We start from the raw sequence: 20087 nt of genomic DNA on the forward strand, positions 1-20087 counted from the left end.
CTCTTGGAAAAGAGGGCTGAAGTCAATGGTAATGCCTGCCATGGGTCTCATATGGTGGGGAGTGGGTGACCTCAAGTTGGCCAGGCACTTGCCACCTTGCAACCCTTGCCCCCAGCTCCCTTCTCATTTGACTCCACAGCTCTATGTCTTTCATGAAACATTGATCTGCATTCTTTATCCAGGATTCCACCCTTCGTATGAGTGTGGATAAATAAAAGTTAGATCAGTATCCAATGTATATGCAGATATTCTTTTAAAAAATCGATTTATTCTGTTTCCCAATCAAAAAGTTATCATGTGCTTTGCATAGTGAATTTAGAAAATAAAAGGAAAATTACAATAAATATAATAAGATAAATAAAAATGACTGTAATTATGTCATCCAGAGATAACCACTGATAATATTTTTGCCAGCCAATTTATTTTTCTATTTGGGTTCCCCTCAAATTTGATATATATTTTTTAATTGCTTTTTATCACTTAGCATTGTATCTTGAACATTAAATGTCATCATTCTTTCCAAAAAATTTTTACTCCAAAAAATATTCCTTTACGTGGATTTGCATACATTGATTTTTGATTTATTTAGGCTTTATTTGTATTAAACTATATTGGTTTTGATAATTTAGATAACTATTTATAACGTTCCTAACAGAAGTTGCACTTATCACTGCATTATTACAGTAAATGAAACATTTTCAGGGGTTCTGCTTCCAAACTGGAAAAACATGCTAAATTCAAACTTGGCCAAGATAAGAGTTGGAAACACAAATGATTTTATGAGGAGAGGAGAATAATAGTTAGGTTATGTGTTTCTATGAGAATATAATCTGGAAGCAAATTATATCTTTTTTTTTCTTACTGAATTAAGAATTAAAAAAAAAAAAAGAATTTACACTAAAGCCATCTGGTTATTTTTTTATCTTTTTCTTTAATTGTTTTTAGAGCCTCCACATCCTTGAAGCCAGAGAGGAAGGAATCATATTATCAGCAGAGCATTTCATTAACCTCATGGCAGGTAATAGTCTTTACATTTCATTCAGGGAATGTTCCACAGAAGCTGTGTGTGGGGATAAGATCAGGGAGAAAGAAGAGCCGATAACAGCTAGAGCATTCTAGCAATCATCCAAGGCAGGTCACTTGTAGGCATCCTTATTATTTCATAGACTTAAAAAGAAACTTTAAACCTATTATTAGTTTTTTTTTTTTTTAAGTTACTTAATGTTGATCTACATTAGCAGTTCCTAAATTTAACTGTGGATCATAATCACCTGGGATCTTGTTAAAAATTCAGATTCCCAGGCTTTACTCCAAACCTACTAAATCAGAATCTTGGAGTAGAAAGAATGAGGCCAGAGAACCTGTAGTGTAAAAGGTTCTCTAGGTGATTCTGATGCAACTTACAGGAAACCACTGTCTCAAAGCAAACAAGTGGAATTGAGAATCTCAGTCAATAACCTGTTATTTGATCTGCTTGATTTGATGTCAAACAAACTGAATAACTTATCTTGATGAAATCATTGGTTTCTGCCCCACCCAAGCCAAGCAATATATATTAAACATTAATATTGTGTTCCTCTATGTCCTCAACCGATGGTTTGCAATTCTTTCACTATCAAACCATGGGGCTCTGATAACTAGTCCTCCACACACATCCCAGAAGTTGCTATACTGCCTTCAGCAGCCAATTGGCACATCTAGCAAACAAGGAATAACTAGGATTATCACCCTGTTGATATAGTTCCAGGTAAGAGCAAAGAAAATTTGACATTTTAGTTGGTCTGAATGGATTTAGGATGGGAAAATATACCACGTCTGGTTGACATTTTGAAATACCAAAAATAAGTCAAGGATCTTCATTCACTACTCTCTACTCATGAAGCCCTAGCTGGGTTTCGGTTTGCTAAGAAAAGAAAAGTATAAGGCATATCCTCACTTAAGAAACTCATAGTGTGACAAGGAGAACAGAATTTATTCCAAATAACAGGGGGAGAATATAAGTCACTACATAATCAAAGGCTAGATTGTGAGGGAAGGATCCTAAGTCCCAGAGGAATCTGGTGAAGAGAAAAACTATATGAGATTTGGTCTATATAATTACATTAGCCTTGCGGATGGCAACTTGCCTGCAATTGAGTACTTTCTCATGATCTTTATTTTAAATGTCTCATTATAATACCATCTCTGGAGTCTGGATGGGTTAACCATTCTTGTCGGATGGTATATTTGGGAACTTTTTGGAAAGCCTGATTTCAACCATAAATCAATCAGTTAGAACTCTCAACATAAAATCCATTTGAAGAAGCAATTTTAATTCACCCTCCCCTTCTGCCTGTACTGAGATAATTTTTCATCCCAGTGATCCAATTGTGAATTGTCCAAAAGATGTCGCTTTCAGAACAATTTGTCACATATAATAGAAAGGAGACTTTGACCAGTTGTAGGCAGCATCATTTCATTATGTCATTTTGGAAGAAAATTTTTGTTTTAATGTAATGGAAACGTTAGCATTTAGAAAACAAACTCTACTGAACACTGCTATGGATATAAATAGATTTAATATTAAATATAACCTCAGAATATTTTTATTACAAAAAGAATTTTTATGCCTATAATTCCACTAACCAGAGAGAATCGGTATATAACCTTCCAAATCTTTTCCTAGTGTATCACATGCACACACACACGTAGATATATTTGTATTGCATATATGATAAAAAGATGAAATCTTGCCATTTGCAACGACATGGATGGACCCTGAGGACATTATGCTAAGCAAAATAAGTCAGATGGAGAAAGGCAATTACCGTATGATTTCACTCATATGTGGAAGATCAAAAAACAACAACAAACAAGCACATAGGTAAGGAGAACAGATTGGTGGTTACCAGAGGGGAAGAGGGTGGGGGAGGGTGAAAGGGGTAAAGGGGCACATATGTATGGTGACAGATGGAAACTAGACTTTTGGTGGCGAAGACAATAATTGCTTCTTCAAATGGATTTTTACCAGACATGATTACATTCTCAGGATAAATTTCTTGATGTGGAATTTGGGGGCCAAGTGTATGCTTCTGATACGTATAATGCCAAATGTTCCTGGCCCCAGCCCGGATCAGAACCATTTGCCTGAGTTCTTTGCATGAGAAGAGTAACTATAAGACAAACCAATCTTCTCTAAATAATGTAGATCTCCTGTCTTAGCACACACTGCAGTGTTAAACACATTGCTGAGCTGAAAGACCTCCTCCCCGTCACAAGTCAGGTTGGGGAAGGTCAATGAGGTGAAGCACTGGGCACATTCCATGCATTCATTCCATAAGCATGTATTAAACATGTCCTTCGTGCCAGGCACTGTGTTTTGGTGCTGGAAATGCAAAGTTGACTGACCAGCATTCTGACCAGAGCTGATCACAGATTCCCATACATAATCCCGGAAGGATGTGACATGTGCTGTGTGAGAGTCACATACAGGGTGCCCTGAAAACACAAAGGACTAGGTGACAGGCTCTACCTGAGAGGTCAGAGTCACAGATCATAGAGAAGGTCTCTATTCTGAGCCTAAAGAAACAGCAGACGTTTTCCGGGTAAACAAGCACACAGGGAAAGGACATTACAGACAGAGGGAACAGATACGCAAAGGCTCAGAGGTCTGTGTAGGAACGGCACGTTCTGCGAAATGGCAAGAAAATTATGTCTACAATAAGAGAGCATAGATACCAGCTATCAATAGGACATGAGGTTGGAAATGCGGCCAAGTCAGAACTAAAAGGCCCCTAAATATCATGTTAAAGACTCAGGGCACCAAAACATTTTTAAGAAATCTTTTTCTGAGAAAAAAGATTTCGAGAAGGAGATTTTTCACCTTTAAAGACATGATCTCATTTGACTAATGAAGGGTTAAACATAAAGCTTTGGAGTCACCTTATGCTGGAGATAATATCTATCTCACAGGATTGTTGAGATAAGTAAATAAGCTGACGTTTGTAAAGAACTCAGCACAATGCCTGAGCTATACTCTGCACTCAATAGATAGATGCTGCGATAATAGGCGTAAAACATTATTACATCCTCACAGCAACCATTTGAAGGCGGCATGAGGGGAAAGGAAGTTCGCAAGGACTAAGGGACTTGCCTAAATTCCAGTGGCTAGTTAGTGGAGAAGCTTGAACTCAACATCAAGTTTTGTGACTCTAAGTCCAGTGATCCCTTTTCTTAACATCACAATGTGTTGCCTTCCCAGTGTCCTAATTGGCCACTACATTGATAGTACATCTGGACATTGAGACCAGATGGAGCAAAGTAGAACCCCCCTAAAAGACCCTCTCTCCAACCTCTCCAGGGAAGCAAGGCTAAGAGAAAAAAACAGAGATGGGCTAACCACTAGCCTGGTTGAAAACAGCAACATCAATGATAAGGCTACACAGCAGCAACAACAGCAGCATTAACAATCACTAACTTTTATTGAGCATTTACTAGGGGCCAGGTACCACACTTTACGTGCATTACACCGTGTAACAACTCCCCCAGTTAAGTACTATTCTACAGACCAACAAACTGAGGATCAGAGAGCTTAAATAACTTGCCAAAGCTACAAAAACAGTTAAGTAGCAGAGTCAAACATGAGCCACATCATTCCTAAGCCAGTATTTGTATCCTCTGTAAACATTTTGTCCCAACAATCCAGATGGCCCACCTCTTCAACAAAAAAGAAAATTCTACATCTTGACAGAAGCCATCATCAGCGTGACACAGGCATTTTCCAGAGCCAGTGCTTCTGTATTGGTCCCAGACATCACTAGCTTCTTAGGCTACAGAGTGACCCAGGCATGTTGCCATTCTGTCTCTTGCAGAAGAACAATCTTGCATATGAAAGGTTACATTGGGAGAAGGCTTTTCTCTTCTGTCATGGGCTGATAGCAACATCTGCAGCTGAGTATCCTCACCTGGCAGTGTGTCTAACGCTGGTGATGAATGGAAGGGGAGAGTGACATTTACTAAATCAGGTTGTATCCTCCATGCAGAGGAACGAGGAGCACTAGTAAGCAGGAGTGATTCACTGAACCTGCTTTGGCAATCTGTGAAGACTTTATTCTAGACTCACAGCAGGGAAAAACATACTTAAATCTTGCCTGCAGAGCTCTCCAGGAATGAAATCTATCATATCACTGTAGGAGGAGAGAGAGAAATCAGCTCTGCAATTGTGTGCTGTGTCCGGCGACCAGTCACTACTGTCAATATTCAAGCTTCCCCTGGATGCATAACGAGATGCTACCAGCAACACCTGTGCATGCAACACGATACTGGCCAATGGGCAGGCAAGGCTCCACTGGGCAGTGAGCAGCTTTGATGTAGTAGGAAACAGCTTTGGTGCGCAGAGGATGAGAGGAGGGCTTGCTTTAAAGGCTATAAACTGTCAGGATGAACAAAAGCAGGTTTCTAAGAGGGAGAACACACTGCATCCATCTGCCCTCGTGGTCAGCCATTGTCTCCCTAAACTGAGTGTGAGCTTGCTATGAGGTCTAGCCTCCTGTGCAGTGGAGGTGGGTCAAATGTGGTGGATAACTTTTGTTATCCCCATCTTACACACGAAGTTTTTAGTAACTTGCCTGAGGTCACTCAAGTCATAAGTAGCTTTGCCAGGGTTTATATAGAGCCTTATAACCTAACCACTAGTTTCTACCATCTCAAGCGCCTACCCTTGGTTCTGCTCTTGAAGGTCTTTGCTAAATTACCATTTGTCCAGAAGGGGTGATACCAAACCATTATTCATTTCCAAGTTCATTTCCTTCATGCTATTTATCACGATGTGGACATATCTTATTTCCTCTTTGCATACTTATTATTATTCTGTCTTCCCTGATAGACTGTGAGCTCCAAGAGAGTAGGGATCTTATGTGTCATATTTGCCAACGACTCATCAGCGGTTAAAACCATGTCTAGCTTGTGCAGCATTTTCATTACATATTTGTTGAATGAATGATTTGTCATTGATACTCTCCATTTAAGTAGGTACATAGATCATGAGCTTCTCAGCCAGGGCCCATGTTTCATTCATTCCCATGCCCTGTTGTCTAATTCAGGACCTGGCTTGTAGTGAGCATGCAGTTAATGCTCACTGCCGTGCGGTATAGTTTTAAGAGCAGGCATCTGCTTCTTGGAGCAGATAGACTGAGCTTAATCACTCGCTAATTGGAAGACTTTGAGAAAGTTACTTAAGCCATCTGTGCCACCACCGTTGCAACATCTATAAAATGACAAGATTACGGAGAAGATTAAATGATAAAAACCCTGGCACTCAGCCATATCCTAACATTAGTTGTTAAGTTCTTTATCTTCTGTGTCTGGGGTAATGTTGAGCACATAGTAGAGGATCAAAAATGTTTGCTGAATGATTAGAGGGAAAAATCAGTGTTCCAGGAGATAGGGCTCCTGGGATCTCCCAGTCCGTGTGACCAAGAGCGTGCAGTGCAGGGCTGTGGGTGGGCTTAGCCTACTGTAGTCGGTTGGATAGCGGTCTCCTCTCTCCCAAATTCATGTCCACCCAGAACCTCAGAACGTGACCTATCTGGAAATACTAATTTGCCGATGTAATTAGTTAAGGATCTCAAGATGAGTACCACCCTGGATTTAAGGTGGCCCTGCTTCCTTTTAAGAGGAGGAGAGGACACAGAGGGCAAGGCCTTGTGAAGAGGCAGAGGCAGAGATTGGTGTTATGCTAGCCAAGGAACCCCTGGAGCCACCAGAAGTTGGAACAGGCAAGGATTCTCCTCTAGAGCCTTTATAGGGAGTGTAGCCCTCTTGACACTTTGATTTCAGACTTCTGGCCTCCAGAACTAAGATAGAATACATTTCTGTTGTTTTAATCAATCCAGTTTGTAGTAATTTTTTATGGCAACCTTGGGAAACTAATACAGGGGTGAATGTAGATGCTATTTGAGAATACAGCTTAACTTGAATAACTAAAAACAGAACTGCAAATGGCCCATATTTGAAACGGTTTAGTTGCTCTTCTCTGGAAGCAAGCTTAACGAATGCAAGTCTTCATTCATAGACAAGATGAACTAGAGAGCGAGGACCTTCTCAAAGTGATTCATCACAGGGTCTCCTTAAAGAACAAGATTCAATTTAGCAAAATGTGTTTACCCACAAATTTTCATCCCACACTCAGGGAGCAAAATAAGGTACAATTATAAAAACCATTGTCCTTAAGTCAATCACAGTCCTTTTCTTCATCTGATGAAATGAGACAGCCTGCTTATTTATCAGACATCTGCCTTTGTAGCCTTTTTTTAAGTAAATTATTTCATTGAAGTGTAACATACATACTGAAAAATGCCCTACATATATAAGTGTGTGGCTCAATGAATTTTTACAAATTGTTCACACTCAAGTAATCAGGTAAGAAATAGAATGTGACTAACATTCTAGGAGCCTCTCTCCCATCCTCTCCCAGCCACTACCTGTCCCCCATGAGAGGTAGCCACCATGTTGACCTACCCCTTTGATCAGTTTGGTCTATTTTGAATATTATATAATGGAATCACACAGTAGTTACTCTATGTCTGCTTGTTTTGCCCAATATTACATTTCTGAGATTCATCCATGTTGTTGCATGCAAGGTCGTTTGTTGTTTTGTATTTCTGTGCAAATATAACAATTTATTTATCCATTCCATTGATAAAATTTGGGTTGATCCCAATTTTGTGGCTATTAAAAATAGTGCTTCTAGGAACATTCTTATACTTGCTTTTTCAGTGCATACATGAACACATTCCTTTGGGATATTCAACGCAGTGTTGAATTACTAGATCATTAGATATGCATACATACATTCAGCTTTCTGACATACAGTCAATTTTAGCCATTTTGGTGGATCTGTAGTGGTATTTCATTGTGGTTTTAATTTGCATTTCCATAGTAATTAGTGATGTTGGCTACCTTTCAAATACTTTCAGATATTTATTGTCCATTTGTCCATCCTCTTTTGTGAAGTGCCTGAACAAGTCTGCCCGCTTAACAAAAAAAATTAGGTTGCCATCTCTAACATATTTTTAGTGTCAGGTTTTCCACATAATTGTTTTACAAAGATCATGAGATAAACATTTTAGCTGGCCGAGTACTATAATCAAGAGGCCGACAACAGGAATTTTATTTTGCTATGTGGTTAGACTACCTCCCTTTCTTATTAGACAAACAAAAGCCTTGAAAAAACATAAGGCAGCTGAGTCTTGAAGCTAGAGGTCCATTTTCTGCCACAAAACTGGAAATACTGCTTCAAACATGCTGTGGAATTTTCCCAGAAGCCAGTTGGAGAATACTTTAAATCCTTAATTTCCAAGTCAGCAGCCACGTCTCGCTCTCTCTCCTTTCTCATGAGTAACCTGCATGCAGCACAAGTGATTCGAGGTCCTTATAACCAAACTGATTCAGGACCTCCAAGATGCCCATCCTTTTCTCATCTTGTGGGAAACTCATCCATCAGTGATTGTGCTGTCTTGGTAAACAGAAGTGAGGTTTTGCCAACATCAAGCCCCATAATGTTTACCTATGTCCTTTCTTTTCCTAGTAGGGAAATTGATTTTCTTTGTAATTTTCACTTTGCTTTTAGAGAAAATATTTTGTTACAATAAGTATGATTGGTTGGCTTAGATATGGTTTCTGTCCATACTGATGCTCTACTAGTCACTGGAAGGACCAGTTTGAACTAGTTTGTCTTTGTTGATAGTACAATGATATAATTTTCCAGGATTCAGGCTGTGCAAAAAGTACCTAAAATAGTAGTTTGAGTTCTCTTGAAGAGAGAAGAAACTTTTATACTCAATAGAGAGATCACGTTTCCTATTGGCATTTCAGACCTTGAGCCTAGAGGCAGCTATGCAGGAAAACCCTGGGGAAAAAATCAGCAGAATTGAAAATGCAGTCCTCGGGCATTTTTATTAGGTGAGTTTCCCAAATACCGTTTTGAAATGTTACCTCTGAGACACTCCAGAGCAGATTCAGCCTCAGGGGAAGCTACACGTAAATCAGGAAGGCCCAATTTTTACCACCTACCAAGCCATTTCCCCCAATGACAGACCTAAGTTTCCACCTGGGATTTCTACCCTGAATCCAGTGCTAGAGATCAAAACCAAAACTGGTAACAAATAGCTTTGTTGGTTCTGCTTCCAAATATATCCTAATGAAATAATAAAGGATATGCACAAAGATGTGCAGACGAGGATGGTCGTATCAGCATTATTTATAATGGTAACATATTGCCAATTACCTAAACATTAAACAATACAAGATTGGAGTTACATATGATGTTTTCCTTATTTTTGCTTATGTGAGTTTTCTTTCTATTTTTCCACAAAAATATGTATTTCCTGTTTAATTTAAAAATATTTTTAAAAATTAAGCAATATTGAAAATCAAAGTAGACAAAGAAAAGAATATAGGAGAGCAATTGCAAAGAAATATTTTATAATCTTTGAAACAGAGCTTTTGGGTGGGGCTGGGTGGGGCCTAGTGGGCCTAGGCAGGGCTGGGTGGGGCTAGGTGGGGCTAGGCTTCCAGTCTGAAGTAACTTCTTTTAGAAAAGGAGGACAATGGGATGACAGTAGATGAGGCAGCCGGTTCCTGCAGATACTCTTGTTTGACAGAAAATGGTAACGATAGATTTGTCCTTGGGTCTAATGATAGTTACCATTTAAATGTTATTAGATGTCAGGCCATGTGCGAGACATGATAGTTATGTGTATCACTTAATTTGGTCAAAGATGTGATGCAGGCACTTTCATGATCAACACCTCCATCTCCCTCCTACTTCACCCTTCCTATCTACACTATGTCCCCCCTCTCCCACCTCCCATCTCTACTCTCTGCCCCACTCCCAACCCTCTGAGTTAGGGGTTGGGTGCCACCATGCTGCCCTCCCATTCACCAGAATTATTACCTAATCTCTGCTAGTCATTTGGAGCCTTCTAGACTTTCTCCCCTGCCCCACAGTCATGTTAAGTACAGCAAAGTCATTCATTCATTCATTCTTCCTTTCAACATTGAGTCAAGACCCAAACCCAGACAGGCCAACCCCAGAATCATGCTCTTCGCCTCTGTGCTCTGCTAGACTTGGCACACACAGAAGCTTTGATCTACACAGACATGAGTTCAAATCCCTGTGCTCCCAATTTCTAGCTGGATGGGGACTTGGGCAAATCACTAAGTTCCCTAAGACGTACTGCCTTTATTTGTAAAAAATGGGTTTATTGATGGTAACTGTTTCATAGGCTTAATGTGAGGGTTAAATTGAATAAGACAATGTAGCAAAAGCTCTTGCATAAAGCCTGGCATATAGACAATTCAGTTAAATTGATTATAATCAAACTGAAATATTGGCCCATCAAATCAGGTTTGAGAAAGAAAAATTTATTAAGTGTTAGTTGCAACATTTGGAGAGTGTCTAAAAATGAACCACATAAATGGAGCCATTTGGTAAGTATATAAATACAGAGTTTCTGTTGAGGTCAATTTGTCCCCCATCATCCCAAATTATCATTTTATAAAGGGCTAATTGAGGCCCTTCTGTTCTGGGAAGTAAGCATCTCTTCTAGCAAATTTTTCTCTGAACTGCCTGTCTCTCTGAGGTATAATCTTGGTCTCCTTGATTCCTCCCGATAAGTTTTAAAATGGGATATTATGTTATCACATCATACTCAAAAATTTGGCACAGTATTAGAAAGAAGGAAGGACCCTCTGAGACTATCTCTCCTGGTGTTTCTCAATCTTTAATGTGCATACAAATCATCTGGGGTTCTTATTAAATATAATGCAGCTTCCGATCCAGCAGATCTGGGAGTGGGCTGAGACACTGCATTTCTAAGAAACTCCCCCGTGATGTGATGCTGCCGGTCTAAGGGTCACGCTTTGAGTAGAAGAGCAACAGAGCCCTGCTTCTCAAATGTCGCCGTACATTTGAGTCACCTCAGAGCTGCTAAAGTGCTGACGCCTGGTTCTCATCCGCAGAGACTCTGACTTGACTAATGTAGGGTGCAGTCTGGGCAGTGGGCGTTTTTGTTGTTAGTAGCTTTACATACAAGATTTTTAGGAAATGGTAGCAAATTTTTATTGAAGTATTCGTGGATCATAAGTACACAGCATGTACTATGATCCCCAGAAACAGTAGATGTATACACACACAGCCCAGATTGCTTCCTATCAGGTCAAATCCCCACTCTAGGACAACTGCTATTTATTGGGTATTCACTATGTACCAAATACTTCATCAGAAGGCACACACATTTCACTTGACTCTAAGACAACCTTCTGGGGTGGGTACCATTATACGCATTTCACATCTGACACTCAAAAAATTAAGTGATTGCCCAAGCTAACACTATCAGTGAGAGGCAAAGCTAGGATTCAAAACTAAGTCTATCTGATGGCAAGATTTGGCAAAGTGTGTGTTTTTTATTTTTTAGCAGCCTCATTGAGGTATAATTGACATACAATAAACTGCACATATTTAAAGGTTAGGATCTGACGAGTTTTGAAATATGTCTACATCTGTGAAATCATTACCACAATCAAGAAAATGACTCTATTGCCCCTAAAAGCTTCTCATGCCCCTTTGTCATTCCTCTCTTTCTGTTCCTGCTCTACTCCCAGGCAACTGATATCATTCTGTCACTATACTTTGGTTTGCATTTTCTAGAGTTTTACAGAAATGGAATCACAGACTGTGTACCTCTTTGGGCTGCTTTCTTTTACTTTTACTAATTTTTTTTTAGCATATTGATTAAGATTTATCCACATCGTTGGGTATATCAGTGGTTCACTCCTTTTTATTGCTGAGTAATATTCCATTGTATGGATATACCATAATTTGTTTATCCATTCACCTGTTGATGAACATTTGAATTGTTTCCAGTTTGAGATTATTACAAATAACACTGCTACGAGCATTCATGTAGTATCTTTGTGTGAATATATGCTTTCATTTCTCATGGATAAATACCGAGGAGTGAAATGGCTGGGTCATATGTTAACTGTATTTAACTCTTGGAGGCACTGCCAGATTGCTTTCCAAAGTGGTTGCACCGTTTTACATTCTCACCAGCAGTGTAAAAGAGTTCCAGTTGCTGCATATTCTTGCCAACACTTGGTATGGGTTAGTGTTTTTCATTTTAACAATTCCCATGGATATGTAATGATATCTCACTGTGGTTTTAATTTGCATTTCCCCAGTGACTAATGATGTTGAGCATTTTTTCATGTGCTTATTTCAAGCACAGGCTTTTACATTTAACATCACTGTCTCTCAAACAAATACAATATGATTCTTTTTAAATGGAAAATATAAAATCATACCAATCCCCAAACTTTACTTAAATAACTTTTATAGTGATATTTATTTTTATTATAATCTTAACAAAATACTAATATAAAACCAGGCAAACATTTCTTATAAATTTTATATGACCATAAAAAGTTAAAAATTAAATCCAAACAAAACTAAAAATTCACACTAATATAAATAATAATATGAGAGATGATGATGTTTTCTGACCTTACCACCACTTGCAAATCTACTTGAGTTGTACATATAGTACCCCATGATAGTATGTGGTCTTCCTGTGGCAGGAATTCATAATTTTTGTGTAACGTCTGCTTTCACTCTTTAGCCTGTGACAATCAAAGTACTTCTTCTTGGCTCCAACAGTCGTAAACACCAATGCAAATGTGGGCACTGGCATTGCGTGGCGATACTTGGTTATAAGGAGAACCAGATGATTCAGAACACGCTTATATTGTTTTTGTTCGATTTTCATCAAAATGAAAACCACAATATTGAAATACCCTTGTAGCAAACAAGTCATTCTCTAAAGATGGGGCTATGAATTCCATGCTTTGGCACATACTCTAGTTAGAAAAGTTCCACACTATAATATGATGTCTTGTGCTGTCTTGGGTTGAACATGCATGCCCCTTGCACCCTACATCCAATACTCCTTGCACTGTCCCACAATACTAATGACTCTTCCAACAATTTATATTTTATTGTGTCACTTGATTCTCCCTCTCAAAACCCTGCAAGGAAGGCAGAGCATCACCCTTAATTGCAGAGGAGGAAACTGAGGCTGACAACTCTAGGGGAGCCTCCCATAGTCACATAACAGAACCTGGTGGAGTCAAGACTAAAGCCAGTTCTTCCAAGTCCAACTTAACATCTTTTTCCTATATCACATGACTTCCTTGACATTATTACTAGAAGAAACATTCTGGAGAACATACAAACCTGGGACTTTTTTAATAGCTCTACTTATGATCAAACAACCAAATGTTTTCCACCCATTTCATTTCTGCTAATCCAAAACAGACTCAGTGCCCTTTTCCCTATAATTCATGTCTTTTTCTTTACTTTTCTCTTTATCCTCTTCAGTGGGAAACACAAAGTCCCTGGCACACAACTGGGTATGAGACAATCCAGCTGCCACCCACCATGTGGCTACTGCCCATCACGTAAAAACAGGGAGTCCTTCTTCCCTCATTTCCACAGACAAAACCCTGGTGTTTTTATAATCACACCAGCTTTCAGTATCCTCAGCACATTCACAAATGTCATTAAGGATGCCACATTTCTTTTCCAGGTGGAACTTTTCAAATAAAGCTCTAAAAACAATTACAACAAAACAATGACATCTGCCATTCATTGAACTTTGTTTCATGCCAGGCATTATGCTAAAAACTCACACGTGCCTCATCTCCATGCCATGTCCTATGAGGCAGATACTGTCTTATTCCCATTTTGGAGACAGTGAAATGAGTTTAGAGAGTGCCAGTGTTACACGGCTAATAACTAATGAAGCCAAGCATCAAACCCGAGTCTTTTAAGTGCCAGTATCCCAGTTTCCCCTTGCTGTAGGAAATAGTTCCTTTCTCTGAAAAATCGTAGCCCCTCAACCATATACTTACCCTACTTAGCACTTCTGACCTAGCACTGTCTTGATTTGTGAGTTGTGCCCAGCTCTCCTTGGGAGTCTCATTCAGGGCCTAGCACACTGCTGTACCTATAATACACTTTTAGTAAATGTCTATCCATTTTTGGTGGGTAGCTGGCTGGATGGGTAGGTGGGTAGATGGAGAGGACCCAGTTGCTTTCTTCTGCCCAGTATCCTTATTTCTGGAACTGGCACCCACCACCATCACCACCTATTCCATGAGTGGTCAGTCATGGTGTCCACTCCCTTCCCTGGTCACATGAACAAATTCCCAAATTTCCTTGCAATAGTAATTAATCCAGAAGGGGCAGTTGATCCAACACACTCCTTCCGTACAGTCATATATGGACACAGGTAGAGAGAAGTACCTCTTCCTTCTAGAATGGCTTGACTGGGACAATATGACTTTGGAATGGTCAGAGCTCAATTTTCCTCACCTTGAGGAGAGAGCCAGCAAGTAGGATGAGGGAAACATCATTTGAACCTCTGTCTTCAGCCAGCCATGCCTGAGGCATGAACTCCTACAAGACTTACCAGTTCAATGAGCCATGTTTGGCTTATACTCGTTTGAGTATTTCAATTTCAATGGTCCTGAAAAATAAGAGAAAACAAAGGCCTAGGTAAGGACAGTTTTATTTATGTAAATTGTAACTCTTTGTATCATTATTATGAAATTGGTGATGGTACACGAGAAAGGCAGACACGATACATGAGCTTTACACCATCTGTCATCATTCACAGGCCAAATACCACTCACATCTTAGCTATCGTGGCACTCACAAGGGTCCTCTCCTCTAGTCTTTTATTTGTATTCTTACGCACAAAAAGCGCTTATTTTCTCACCTAAATGAAAAGTCCAGAAGTAAAGCTGATTTCAGAGTAAACTCAAACAATACCATGAGGGACCTGGTTCCTCTCTGTCTCTTCAACCTGATTCCTCGCTTGTTGCCTTTAACCTCAGGTTCCACATGATGGGTGCTTGGTGATTCCAAGCTCTCTCTTCATGGATACAAAATGGCTGCAGCTGTTCTAGCATCAACGACTCATACTACACCATCCAGAGAGGGAAGAAGAGTCTCTTCTTGTAGTTCCTACAAGATGGCTTGGTAGAAGTGAGGCTGTCAATCTCCCACAATCATATGATTAAAAATGGGAAATCCACTTTCCCCAAAGTAAAACCCATGTATTTTTACCATAATGAGAGGGTGAGACACACACACTTACACTCACACACACACACAGAGTGAGAGAGAGACAGAGACAGAGAAAGAAGAGAACAAGTATGGCAAAAATTAACCATTGTTGAATCTAGGTGTAGAAGGTATAGGATGTTCACTTCAGTATATTATTTTCCAACAATTCTATATATCTGTAATTTTCATGATAAAGATTTGGTGGAAAAGGTATGGAGGTCATTAGTGCTGTTCACCAAGTATTTTTAGCTCTCTGCCTTCAAGGCATATGGTGCATTTACTCATCCCAGCTTCTTTGAATTTAGATGTGGACAAGCAACTTGCTTTGGCCTATGAGATGTGAGCTACCGTCACTTCTGGAAGCTTTGTAGGCCCATCTGTGATTCTCTCTGTTCCCATCCCACTGCTGCAGTGATCAAGGAAGCGTATATTGAGATGAAACCTCCCTCAGCCTGGGTCTCTGAGAGACTGTGTGAGAACAACCCCCTGACAAACCACAGTGGACATGCATCTAAGCAAGAAATAAACCTTTCTTATTATGTATCACTAAGATCTTGGGGTTGTTTGTTACAGTAGCAACACCTAGATCATCTTGACTAATATAGAATAGATGATGTGCAGGAAAAACTATACTCCATCCTCTAAATAACAGAAAGTTTTAACAATAAAATTTTAACTCTTAAATACGAGCTTCCAAGGACGTGCTCAGAGCAGACTAACAATATTTATTTTGTTGTTGTTTCAAATGATCAATTAAATTGTGGCCCAACACCAGACACAATGTGCTCACTCTTTTAAGATATCTGCTCTGTTAAATAATACTGGAAGGCAATTTCAATTGCTGTATTTCCTTCTTTTCTATCCACCAAGAATGTATCCCAGAATGATGTCAGAGCGCTGGCAAGAACCTTTGCAAAATGCTAGAATCCGTCCTAGTAACAGATTGCTCGTGACTCAGCAGGGGGATTTGAGCAGCCAGCGCATTGTAAGGCAGATCACTGCCCATTAAATCTAACTGTGAGACAAAGAAAAGAGGCAAATGTACCTGGCCTTTAGGAAGTTTCCAAGGAGAAGTTATAATAGGCAAGTGGAATTAGAGTGAATTCGCCAGTCATATCAACCAGAGAAGTAAATGACTTCTCTTCACTACTTAGAGGAAATCTTTCTTAACTACTCAAACCCTTTGCACCAATTCCACAAGCATTATCTTTTGTGGCAAGTGGCACTTGGTGGGTCGGTATTGGATTTTCTTTAAAGTAGTTCAAGTGACCTCTCCAAAGAGAAATCATTTAAAAGTGGAGAAGTCACCTGGAGTCCAAACTCAACACGGAAAAAAGATTCTCTGAGAACAGAGAATGAATACGTAAATTGCCTGATGGATAGGTCTGTATTTTGGGGCTGGAAAGGATCAGAGAATTTTTGGTTAATAATGTCTCTGTGTTAGCTGCAACATGGGAGTGGCTCTCATGCACTTTTGAGGCCCCACCCCCTGTGCTACCTCTCAGCAATTCCTTCAGCAGCCTGTTTAAAACCTTCACATTTGTCTAAATTGACTTAGCAGCTATATGATCTCAGGCAAATTATCTAAAATCTCTGCGCCTCAGTTTCCCCATCTATAAAACAGGAATAAGACTGCTGTAAAGATTAAATGAAATCAAAATGGAAAGTACTTAGCAAGGACTAGCATATAGTAAGAGCTCAATAAATGTTTAGTTGCTATAATTATACTTGTTACATCTTCCTTGGAAGGACCTTGTGTTTCTTTCTGTGTTGGCTAGCCTTTTCTTTTCTAACTCTGCAAGGGCTTAAGTCATTATTTTCTTTCCTCTTTAATTCAAGGACATTGAACTACGTACCAGGCACTGTCCTCATAGGTTGGTGATAATGCCGAATGAGACAGATTTTTTTGTCACCAATAGACAATACACAGAATGTAATGTAATCAGAATGTAGTGCAATAAATGGGCCATGGCACCACGGAGGAGGAGCACCTAAGTCCACCAGGGATCCATGGTCCTACCCAGAGTAGATATTTGAATGGCATCCTCTTCTCAGGACCAGCTCCATCCCCAACAGGACCTGCAAACACTACTCCTCCACAGGTGTTAGGAAACGAGAGCAAAACTCCCCTCCTGGCTTGCAGTGCTGTGAAAACCGGCCTGAAGAAGAGCTCTTCAGGAGGTAGGGGTAAGACTAGACTCCAAGGCACTGGGGCTAGAGGGCTTGAGACAGGCACATTTCCATAGTTTTCTTGCTTGTTTATTGGAGATATTCATAACAAAAACCATAAAGGTAGGGCTTCTACTCCACCAGACATTTCTCATTGCATGCTTGTGTCATAGAGCTTCCTGCATTTTGAATCTGAACTTATTGTTTCAGCAAAACCTGTACATTATATTAACATGACTATACACTTGATTTTGGTTGCTTTATCTTGTTTTATCCCTATTGTCCTAGTGTAATTATTAATAACATTACCTTTCATTTTCAAAGGTATCCCTGTGGAATGATAAATTACAATTATACGATCAACCTAATTTTAGTAAAACTAAAATTAAAAAAAAAGAAGTTTAAGGGTATTTTGATGCTGAAAATACCTTAAAATTATAAGAGAAATTGACTTTATTTTCAATATCATTCACATCATAGATTGATACAATCATAATGATAATAAAATTATTTACCATTTATTAAAAAGCAACTATACTATCATTTATGCTAGGAATTTTCCTCATTTTATGTCACATATAAACTATATAGTTTCATTTTTGACCAGTTTCTACATATGTGGAAATCAAGCATAAGCACAGGGAAGGGGCTTGTTGAGGAATCAGCAAGGTGTAAATGGAAGTGTGCTGCAGAGAAGACAATGTCATGGTATCCAGAGGGAACGGGGAAGATACTGGAAGAAGAAGAGGCAGGCAAATAGGGACAAAGCAGAGACAGTGAAGTCTGCTTAATTCAAGGCCAATCGTTCTCCTTGGCTAGCACCTTAAAGAAGCTGAAATACTAATGCTCCTGGGCTTTGGAGCTTGAGTCTAACATTCAGCTGCCCAGACGCTTAAGTGAAGCCCTGAAGTCCGCTGACCCTAGAACACTGAGATAGAAACCTTTGCAATAACGAAGTTTCTTCTCATCTCAACTATCCATCTCCCGTGCCCCCACCCCCAGCTTTTCCCCGGCCTTTGCGCCATTTCTTTAGAACTCTCTAGAGCAATATCAAATTATAAAGATAAGCGTGACTTTTAAAATCTAAGGGTCATTAAAAATAGATTCAGGAGTTGTCATGGCCTGCAAAATTCCTGATATGGCTCAGTTGCTGAGGACTAATTTCCTCTCTCTTCTCAGATTAGTCTACTGGCTAATATCATGAAGCATGGTCAGTGGATCTGAGCACTGGGAGATGGGTTCCGACCTCTCCTCTTGCATTATTCACGATCTCGCTGCCACTTGCACAAGGGTCTCATTTCTAACATCATGATTAATCTAATCCCTCCAGGTTTCCGCAACTAATCACATCTTCATAAAGTTTAATTTAATGTAATTTAACGTAACACTGCCCTCTTGTGCCTCACCACACGAGGGGCCTTTTTTGGAAAAGATTTATTTTTAATTAAAAATAAAATTTATAATTTCAGCACCTTATTGAATATTATGCTGGGGAGGGGAGGGGATATTTCTTGTTTATCTCCTTTCATCATTTATCCCAGTCTTTTGTTACATTGGTTTCCATCATTGATAACTGCTGGCCAAGGAAATCAACTCTAAGGGCAGAATTTAACCTAAATCCACATGTGATTATTTTAAGTAGCACGTGGACGGAAACAGCAAACAATGAATCCAGGTTGCCCAGGAATGAGGAGTGCAGGAGAAACTGAGAAAGAAATCAGGAAATGAAAAGAAAGTTATTAAATAGACTTGCCACAGCTGGCTTAGTGATTTCAATAGACTTGGTTAATGGGAAAAACAATCATAGAGAGCTCTTTAATTGCTTTTCTGCTGAGTTCCTTTCCACATCTCCATGTTTGAAGAGATTAATTAGGAGTTCCAATCACAACCTAAAACTAAACTCAAGAAGACAGATCAGAGAATTAAAAAAAAAAAAAAATGGTGGCATGCTCTGGAGACTTCTGAGCAGTGTGTCTCATAAAATTGATGGTCAGTTGTTCCGGTTTGCAAAAGATTATTCGCAAGAAATAAGGAATATAAGGGCAGAACCTAACATCAAATAACGCACAAATTGCCACTTTTTGAGTCTTATTCTTAGCTCAAAAACTGGGTCTTAGTATTTTTCTCTTGATTAGCCACTACGCAGCACTCTGGGCAAGAAATAATGGGTAGGAAAATGATCCAGAAAACCTTGTACGTTCTATAAATTAACGAAGCAGAAAGGACGCCTCCAAGCTGAGGGCTAAGAGAAGCTGAAACAGACAGGGACAGAGACCGCATAAAGGCCTCTGGCGGTGTGCTCTTCACTCCTCCGGGGGCAGAGCTTCTGAGAACCGTTCCATTTCCCTTTCGTTTTCTAACTCCAGTAACCACCTCTGTGATTATCTCAGAAGATGGACACTTTAGCCAGCGACAGACGTCTGAGGATTGAGCACACATTGTGGGTGCCTAAAAAACCAGTCTATGTGTGTCTTTTTCCCTCCCTTACTCATCCCCTCTTAAGACACACTTTGATTTCCAACGAGCACTTTTATTTATTTTTGTGTGTGTGTGTGAGGAAGATCAGCCCTCAGCTAACGTCCATGCTAATCCTCCTCTTTTTGCTGAGGAAGACCGGCTCTGAGCTAACATCTATTGCCAATCCTCCTCCTTTTTTTTTTTCCCTAAAGCCCCAGTAGATAGTTGTATGTCATAGCTGCACATCCTTCTGGCTGCTGTATGTGGGACGCGGCCTCAGCATGGCCGGAGA

At 39.7% G+C, this 20087-nt stretch overlaps 1 long non-coding RNA gene across 1 annotated transcript in view; it reads left to right on the top strand.

Annotated features, from left to right (window-relative positions):
• Positions 1 to 946: 946 nt before the first annotated feature.
• Positions 947 to 20087, top strand: part of LOC131411164 (uncharacterized) — a 55160-nt gene continuing 36019 nt past the window's right edge. The window contains exon 1 of the long non-coding RNA XR_009221512.1: positions 947 to 1018. This is a non-coding gene — a long non-coding RNA (uncharacterized LOC131411164). The remainder of the gene's footprint in view (positions 1019 to 20087) is intronic.

Source organism: Diceros bicornis, chromosome 2 (genome assembly GCF_020826845.1).
Source record: "Diceros bicornis minor isolate mBicDic1 chromosome 2, mDicBic1.mat.cur, whole genome shotgun sequence".
In the NCBI taxonomy this organism is placed as follows: domain Eukaryota; kingdom Metazoa; phylum Chordata; class Mammalia; order Perissodactyla; family Rhinocerotidae; genus Diceros; species Diceros bicornis.